The sequence below is a fragment of the Gobio gobio genome, assembly GCF_949357685.1.
Source record: "Gobio gobio genome assembly, chromosome: 16".
Taxonomy (NCBI): Eukaryota; Metazoa; Chordata; class Actinopteri; order Cypriniformes; family Gobionidae; genus Gobio; species Gobio gobio.
The window spans coordinates 1,763,954-1,774,003 of record NC_137109.1 but is presented as its reverse complement, the minus strand read 5'-3'; the positions used below and the strand labels follow the sequence as shown (position 1 = coordinate 1,774,003).

Sequence of the window (10,050 nt, the reverse complement as noted above, 5' to 3'; positions counted from 1 at the left end):
ATTCAATAAAAAAATTATTGAAGACATCTGCAACTTTGTTTGTGTTATTTATAATTTGTCCATTTATCTTAATTTCTAAAAGTTGTTTCCTATTTGTGTCCTGCCCTACAAGTTTTTTCAGTTGGTTCCAAATTGTTTTAGAATCCCTTTTTGCATTTTCTATTATTAGTCAAAAAAAATCTGCTTTGGCCTTGCGTATAGCTTTAACAGTCTTATTCCTCAGTGTTGTAAATAGATTTTTAGCACTAGCTGACTTAGTTTTAATTGCATTTTTTTACGCACAATCCCTCTCTTTCATTAGTTTGAGTATGTCCGAGTTCATCCAGGGAAGTATATTTTTATTGTGTTTGTATTTAACTTTACAGCTAAAATCTTTAATTGTTCTCTCAATTTTCGCCACAAAAGATTCACAGTCCATTTCACAATTTGTTCCCAACAATATTTGATCCCAGTCAATCTGCTGGACAGCATTATTAAATCCTTCCTGGCGTTTTTTTGGGATTCCAACGAACTCACGCTCTCTGACAGAATAATCAAATCTTTTTTTTTGAGAGCTTTCTGGCCACAAGGACCAAATTGTGATCAGAAAGACCAGCTAACATATTGTATGATTTAAATATTCTCTCAGGTCGGTTGGTAAATGCCAAATCAATCTGGGTGCTGCTTGATGTGGTGATTCTTGTGGGCCCTTTGATCATTTGGACTAGATCAAATTTGTCAGTTATTTGTTTAAGCTAATAATTTAACAAAATATGACTTTGTCAGCAGTAGACTCTTGTCTTAAGTGACCAGTGCATAATAGATCAAGGTGAGTGTCATAGGGTTGTGTATAGTGTTTAGTTATAAAAAAGCCACTTTTACTTACAGTCCAATTTATCCAATCTCAGTAGTCCAAGTATTGTCCCCTCCAAGTTTGCCAAATATTTATGTAATTCATTGAGTGATTGGGGTGATACTGATCCTCTTCTGCTGAGGCAGAATTACTTAAGACTAACTTAATTTGGTTGGTGTGTTCTCATGTCAACAAAGCAGTGTAAATAGTGGCTGTTCACATGCTTAAAGCTACACTGTGTGATATTTTCCCCCATCTAGCGGTGAACATGTATATGACCATCCAGTGAATATTAGTTTCTGTTCCTCTCAATTCCGATTTCGTTTTAACTCCTACGGTGGCCGATTTAGTCCAAGATTAACATGGCTTCCAGTTCGATCACGTCCACATTCGACACGGTGCCATCGAGTGTTAAAACGCCAAAGGCCAAGCTTGAATTTACGGGTTTGTCCCTCTTTGGCTAATGTACTTTCAAGATGGAGGGGCAACATGGCGACCCGCATTCGAAGCCCTCACCCGTATGTATTTACAATGGCATATTATAAACTTACGAGAATACTTTATTACTTGAAAGAAGTAAATATACATTAATGAGCACATATATTTTTGAAAAATATAATATATAAAATATATCAGGCAAAAGGGCAAGATCTTCCTGTGTCTCTACTCTCAGGACATCTCTGAGTGCTCTACACAGCCCACACACATGATCTCCACTGACACTCTCACTACACCCAACAATAGCATTTAAACACAAATTGTCCCCGACGACCTGGACAACTGTGAATTTCACTACTCCTTGAAAGTCCCGGGTGTTAACAGGGATGCCGTCCTTCTGGAGACACTTTAATTCATCCACGATTGGGCGCAACACTGCATCAATGCCGGAGGTCTTTGCGGCGTCGGATTTATAAACTGCTAGCCAGAAGTGTGACTGTAAATTGGACAGGAGATCTGGTGGCAAACTCTTCAGGATGAAACATATCAAATCTAACTTATGAACTGCAGTCTTGGACCCGAGAGGATTAACGGTTTCACAATCATCATTGCACAACAACAATGGCACAGACGCCTCTTTTGGCAGGGCCAGAGCCTGGTTCTCTTCGTGTCCCCTATGTAGGGCCTTCTATAAGAACGGATGAAGGGAAATGTTCTGTTACAGCTGCTTTCACAACACTGGAAATATGTTGAAGTGCCCCTGGGGCGCAGGAGCTGCCCAAAGTTGCCCCATTGACTTATAATGGGGAGGGACGGCCCATTAAACGCATGTGTTTCTCCTACTATGGGAACTTGCATAGGGATTTTGTATTGACCATAGCTCTGGATCACAGTGTCACAGAGACAAGGGGGTGGGCTCAATTTACTCAGGCAACCAATCACTATCTCATAATCATCATAAAGTTATCAAGCCATGCCCTAGCAACCATTTACAGCTCCTTAGCAACACGTTCCATAGACTTCCATTCAAAGAGATCAAAGGGATATCTTTTGATAGAAGTGTCATAGAAATATGAGGGTGGGTTTATTTGACTCAGGGCATCAACAGCCAATCACAAATCACCTTCAACAGTTCCTAGCCACGCCCTAGCAACCATTGTCGAGCACCCTAGCAACCCAAATCCACAGAGGGATATCTTCACATCTGAATGTCATAGAGGCATGGGGGTTGGTTTTTATCATTCATACTGGCAAGCAGCTTTCAGAGTTTCATCATTGGATGCTGCCAAGCCACTCCATAGCAACCAAACAGAGTAGCCTAGCAACCGTTTAGCAAGACCTACATCTCTGCATCAGAACATCATAGAGAAATAGCGGTTGGGTCTTTTGAGTAATGCTAGCAAACAGCACTTCCAACATGCTACACATGCTAGCAGTAATTAGCTAAATGCTAATAGTGATTAGTAGTAACCATCTGTGACAACTACCAACTGACTAGTAACAGCATAGCAACCACCCAGAATACCTTAGCAATCGCCTAGCAACTACCCAGAATACACTAGCAACTGCCTAGCAACGCCCTAGCAACCATCCAGAATACCCTAGCAACCGCCTAGCAACCACCCAGAATACCTTAGCAACCACCTAGCAACCACCCAGAATACCTTAGCAACCGCCTAGCAACACCCTAGCAACCATCCACAATACCTTAGCAACGACCCATAATACCTTAGCAACCACCTAGCAACGCCCTAGCAACCCCTAGCAACTACCCAGAATGCCCTAGTAACCACCCAGAATACCGTAGCAACCACATAGCAACCACCCAGAATACCCTAGCAACAGCCTAGCAACGCCCAAGCAACCACCTAATAACCCCTAGCAACTACCCAGAATGCCCTAGCAACCACCCAGAATACCTTAGCAACCACCTAGCATACCCTAGCAACCACCTAGCAATGCCCTAGCAACCACCTAGCAACCCCTAGCAACTACCCAGAATGCCCTATCAACCACCCAGAATACCTTAGCAACCACCTAGCAACGCCCTAGCAACCACCCAGAACATCTTAGTAACTGCCTAGCAACCACCCATAATACCTTAGCAACCACCTAGCAATACCCTAGCAACCCCCTAGCAACTACCCAGAATACCCTTGCAAGCACCCAGAATACCTTAGCAACCACCTAGCAACCACCCAGAATACCCTAGCAACCGCTTAGCAATGCCCTAGCAACCACCCACAATACCTTAGCAACCACCCATAATACCTTAGCTACCACCTAGCAACCCCTAGCAACTACCCAGAATGCCCTAGCAACCACCCAGAATACCTTAGCAACCACCTAGCAACCACCCAGAATACCCTAGAAACCGCCTAGCAACGCCCTAGCAACCACCCATAATACTTTAGCAACCACCTAGCAATGCCCTAACAACCACCTAGCAACTACCCAGAATGCCCTAATAACCAACCAGAATACCGTAGCAACCACCTAGCAACCACCCAGAATACCCTAGCAACCGCCTAGCAACGCCCAAGCAACCACCTAGCAACCCCTAGCAACTACCCAGAATGCCCTAGCAACCACCCAGAATACCTTAGCAACCACCTAGCATACCCTAGCAACGCCCTAGCAATCACCTAGCAACCCCTAGCAACTACCCAGAATGCCCTATCAACCACCCAGAATACCTTAGCAACCACCTAGCAACGCCCTAGCAACCACCCAGAACACCTTAGTAACTGCCTAGCAACGCCCTAGCAACCACCTAGCAACCCCTAGCAACTACCCAGAATGCCCTAGCAACCACCCAGAATACCTTAGCAACCACCTAGCAACCACCCAGAATAACCTAGCAACCACCTAGCAACGCTCTAGCAACCACCCACAATACCTTAGCAACCACCCATAATACCTTAGTAACCACCTAGCAACGCCTTAGCAACTATCTAGCAATCCCTAGCAACTACCCAGAATGCCCTAGCAAGTACCCAGAATACCTTAGCAACCACCTAGCCACCACCCAGAATACCCTAGCAACCGCCTAACAATGCCCTAGCAACCACCTACAATACCTTAGCAACCACCCATAATACCTTAGCAACCACCTAGCAATGCCCTAGCAACCACTTAATGCCCTGGAATACCTTAGCAACCGCCTAGCAACCACCCAGAATACCCTAGCAATGCCCTAGCAACCACCCACAATACCTTAGCAACCACCCAGAATACCTTAGCAACCACCTAGCAATGCCCTAGCAACCACCCAGAATACCCTAGCAACTGCCTAGCAACGCCCTAGCAAACATCCAGAACACCCTTACAACCACCCAGAACACCTTAGCAACCGCCTAGCAACTACACAGTATATCCTAGCAACTGCCTAGCAATGCCCTAGCAACCACCCAGAATTCCTTAGCAACCACCTAGCAACACCCTAGCAACCACCTAGAATGCCCTAGCAACGCCCTAGCAACCACCTAGAATACCTTAGCAACCGCCTAGCAACCACCCAGAATACCCTAGCAATGCCCTAGCAACCACCCACAATACCTTAGCAACCACCCAGAATACCTTAGCAACCGCCTAGCAATTCCCTAGCAACCACCCAGAATACCCTAGGAACTGCCTAGCAATGCCTTAGCAACCACCTAGAACACCTTAGCAACCACCTAGCAACACCATAGCAACCACCTAGAATACCTTAGCAACCGCCTAGCAATGCCCAAGCAACCACACAGAATACCCTAGCAACCACCTAGCAACACCCTAGCAACCACCCATGAAGCCCGTGTTTTTTGTTGTTGTTTTTTTCCCCTCCCCATTACACACTGTTGCAGCCATTAAAATAGTTCAGTTTTGTTTTTAATGTCAAAGTAGTTATATTTCGTTTCGTTTCTTTATTAAGTTAATTTAGAAAATGTTTGAAGCATTTTTTTTGTTTGTTAAATTAAAGTTTTTGTTTTTTAAAGTGACGACCAAGCGGCCGACAGTGAGTTAACCCGTTTGATCAATTTATCCTCAGGACATTCTGGAAGAGGCAAACGAAGACAAGCTTGTGTTAAAATCATGAATTGAGCAAAAGCACATGTCACTAGATCAGCTTAACTACCGCATTACAAGCTTTGACTGAACGTGTAACTGCGACTTCCGAAACATCTGTAAAACAATGGCATATCGACTCCAGATTATGCAGAGCTACAGTTTCATGTGTGGGTCTTTGTTAAGTCACAACACAGAAATTGGTCCAGGATACACAACATTTCTAGCCAACCTCGAAGGCTATAAAGACATCCAGTGGAGATCCTCTTCTCTCCATCTGTTACTCTTGCAGCAACACGCCTAGAGTCTTCTTCCACTATCAGTATAAATAAATACTGATACAAAAAACACCAGAAATGACATTTATTTATTATGACTGATTTGAGGAGCTCAACAGGGGCCGATGCACACAGAGACCCGTCCCAAACGGCCCCTAAACACTCGACCCTGAAGAAAACAGCAGCCCAGCCTCAAACATCTTCCTGACACTTTCTGCTTCCCGTAGTGACGCTCGCGCTGTGTTTGCTCACTTTATCACAGCTCAAGTGAAATAAATGCAATGTTTGTCAAATACGCAGATGTTTCAGAGACATGTTCATCCAATACTTTATGTACAGCTTAATACAGCGTCTGATTATACAAGAGTAAAGTTCAACATAAGCCTATACTCTTTAAATATCATGAAGTGGCGTCTACGTTTTTATCTTATTTTGATAAACATGACACAATATAACATCACGACTACATAAAAAGAGCTTTTACTGACATATTTCATAATAGTTCTCCTTGTGTCCCTCCATCATCCCCAGGAAACTCATTTTATGTGATCGCACACAATATTTAAAATATATATTAACAATAAATTAGTTACATAAGTGAATTACTAGAAACATTGTGTGGTTATATTTTTATTATACTTCAGGTGTGTTCATGCCATGCTGGAATTACTGTAATTACAGGATTAAACCGTGTATAAATCATTCATGTCCTCGTCCGCATCTGTTTTCTGATCAGTTTTCCACACTTCTGCTCAGCTCATATCTGAACTCTTCTCTGGACGGCCACTGACTATCAGGCTCTATTTAAAGGAGCGAACACCAATGATACAGGGACACACACTCATGGAAAACTGGACATATTTTTAGAAAAAAATTGTGATTTCCAGGCCATGAAAAATCATGAAAATAAATAAATTACAAACTTTAAAAAACATGTGACTATTCCAGTAAAATATGTAATAGTTTTGCTCAGTTATGCTCAGCTCTAAAATATTTGATCATACTCTTTGTTGTATAGTTTCCTACTAGTGGAAGTCATAAGTTACACACACCTTGCAGAATATCAATAATTAAAAATAGAGATCATAAATGACATGTTTTTATCCAGCACTGCAACAGAAATGTTTCTTTATAACAGATGTTTACATAAAGTCCACAAGATATGATAATATCTGCATTTACACAAATGAAGCCGTTACTTTACAAGCTCTTAATAGATTCTCAGTGCTGTGTGTCTTTACCTGGAGGATCCACGACTGTTTTATGAAGTCCATGTTTGTCCTGAGTTTGTCCTGTCCACAGTTCTTCAGAAAAATTCTGCAGGTCCTGCACAGTCTTGGGTTTTCCAGCATCTTCTGCACATTTGAACTCTTTCCAGCAGAGACTGTGAGATGTTGAGATCCGTCTTTACACACTGAAGACAAAATGAGGAACTCATTCACAACTATTACAGAAGGTGAACACATTCACTGAAGCTCATGAAGGGAAAAATCAGGCGGTGGAAACATTAGCACAGGATAATTGGGGTAAATTGAAGCGGTCACTTGTCGTGTCCAGTCTAGAGTCTTTAGCTGCTCAATGGTCACATCCAGTGTAGACATGGCGTATGAATCATAAATCAAAGTGTGAATGATTAAAATAATGATGAAATGCGCTGCAAACTCTGTCCAGTAGGTGGCGATGATGCACCAAAGCTGGTTCGCCAAACACCAGTAGGGAAAGTGGGGTAAGATGAGCCAGTGGGTAAGTGGACCCACCCCTTTTATCTTGGCAACTGTACACTTTTATTTTCATGTGACCATATATTTTGGACCCACCCATCATTTCTGCCAGACTGTGAAAATGAGAAGCACACAGGAGGAGTGGAAGGCACACATTTACTTTAGAAAAAAAAAAAAAAAATATATATATATATATATATATATATATATATATATATATATCTATACAGAGATAACCGGAGTAGCCAGAGCTCAAGCTGAGTGACGCTATCAGATACTTGTGTTCTTGTGGACTTGTGAAATGTTATTTCTTATTGTATAGATTCTTATACCTTTTACTTATTCTTTTATAATGGCAATTGATCATTTGCTGAGCTCCATTTGCAGAATCACCGGCTGAGCTCCTCCCGCCCTCGGGAGTTTGTTCTCCGGAGTCCAAAGTTTGTGTACTTGTTATTGAGAAACAGCCCTGGATTCTGTTCCTGTAGGACAAGACCGTCTGAACTACTGTAAGTAAGCTTTAATACTTACACGATTACACTTTTTTGGGGGGAATATTCGGATCGTATCATATATGAGTTAGTGTGATAATGATTAGGTTATGACACAATGACTTAAACATGTTGCAAAAGTAGTCTATAACAAACGATCAAGAAGTAACCAGGAATTACAAAACCATTTTGTAGAAATTAATAATGCTTTTTCTAAAAAGGTTTATTTGCAGTTTTAGGATGTCATTTTGTGATTAATGCGGGATTGAAAGTTTTCTTTGGACAATCCGTTTAGTGGTTTACTTCTATGGCCGTAGCACCGAGGCCTGGTTCTCTGTATTTTTCTGAGGTGTATAAAGGTTGTGAAATAATTGTCTAATTATTAACTCTATTTTAGTGCCATATTGATATTGCCCAGCACAAGCTCTTCTCATCTGAGCTGTCATTGGTCTGTCACCGCTCGTCAATGTCAAAATGTTTGAGATGACCAATCAAATCAAATTAGGCGGGCTTTATGTTCACAGAAGCTGAGCGCGAATTCCAGTTAACGGTCATAAAGCGCGAGATAAGATGTAAAGAGATAAACTAAACATTTCATATTTGACATCTGTTTTATGATATAAATGCTAAACAACCATCAAAAATAATCAGTGATGCAAACTAATAAACTTTTTTTGATTTTGTAGAATTTTGTCCCCTTTTTGAATTGAAAATACAGTAGGCCTATAATTTACGTGATTCATGTAATAATTAGTCAATGTGAGGTGAAAGAAACATTAATGAAGACATTTTCATCATATAAGGCATAAGATTAATGACTGTGCACATACTGTGAATTAATTGAATAATCTGAGTTTACTATCTTTCCTCATAGCCTTCAGTAAATGAACTTGTCTGAGAAACTGATTTATAATAGAAGCATATAAATATCAGTTGAGCCATCATAGGTAAGGAAGCTATATCATATTTATTGAAATATGAAACCTGATTGAGTGTAGGAAATGGCAAATGTTAATTATATAATGTAATTTTCATTTTAATTTTGCACGTATGTCAATGCGTCGTATCCGCCTTACCCTCGATATCCGGTTTTACTGCGGTAGAAATCATGGAAACACCAAAGCCGCTTTAATATATGATGTGTTTTATTAGACAGGTGAGCAACTGTTTGGGTCATTGATGGACAGAAATGTTAATTCATCAGATAAAGTGACCTTTATGAGGAGTAAAGCAGAACTTGTGACTTGTGTTTCATTAGAATTAAATAAAATGAATTTAAGTGTCCAAACGTGACTGTAATAAAGTTCAAGTTCAGGGAAGGAGGAGGCGGGAACCAGCAAACATTAAACATAACTTTAATCGTAATAAACAAAAACAACTAAAGGAAAGGAGCGTCAGCGGCGACTGTGGCATATAAACATAATACAAACAGCAGCGTAAAATGTCCAGGCCTGGTCCTCTCTCACCCTTCACTGTCATCAGTCCAGATTTAAAACATCATCATCATCATCATCATCATCATCATCATCATCATCATCATCATCCTTCAGAAAACTGATCAAATAATGTCCACACCAAACCAGTGGCCTAATAAACCGCTCTTTGACCGTGTGTCTGTGATCCTGAATGACACACAATGATGATCATTGATACAATCGGATGATCTATTTTGATACTCAACAAACATTCATTCAATATTATTTATAGGTCATAAAGGTTCATAAACATGCATGTTCTTAATGGGGATTTAATTAAGGCCACTTTTGACTACTTGACATTTAAACAAAATAAATGTTTAACTTTTAAAACATATATCACATGTCCTGGAATAAAGATGTGATTATGGCCTTGATTGGCCTTTGATACTGAAAGTTGGTATAATGTGTGATGGAGTGGACATTTGATGTTGTTTGACATTTTATTTTGAGCATCAGTAAATGTTTGCAGCTTTTTATCATCCAGGTGACAAAATGCTAATATATGCTCCAGAAATTTTATCTGTGCAACCTCAAAATATATTTGGGAGCATTTGTGTAGACAGTAATGTAAAACAATTTTTTTTTAACATAATGGGCAGTGGACACCACAACAAAGCAACATAAAGATCCTCATATTTTAACCATAATTCTGATCTAGAGTTTGTGAACGAAATTCACTTTGAAGACATAAATAAAATAATATACACTCATCTAAAGGATTATTAGGAACACACACTAATACTGTGTTTGACCCCCTTTCGCCTT

At 40.6% G+C, this 10,050-nt stretch overlaps 1 protein-coding gene across 3 annotated transcripts in view; it reads left to right on the top strand.

The window, feature by feature from the left end:
- The window catches only part of LOC307139811 (uncharacterized protein), a 283,388-nt gene that overhangs the window by 83,691 nt on the left and 189,647 nt on the right, over positions 1 to 10,050 (top strand). Inside the window, exon 1 of one of the 3 annotated variants that reach the window (XM_079838916.1) lies at positions 7,772 to 7,825. The exons of the other annotated variants lie outside the window; for them this stretch is intronic. The gene's annotated coding sequence lies outside the window, so the exon portion shown is untranslated. Of the gene's footprint in view, positions 1 to 7,771; positions 7,826 to 10,050 lie in introns of those variants that run through there. 3 annotated transcript variants of the gene reach the window in all.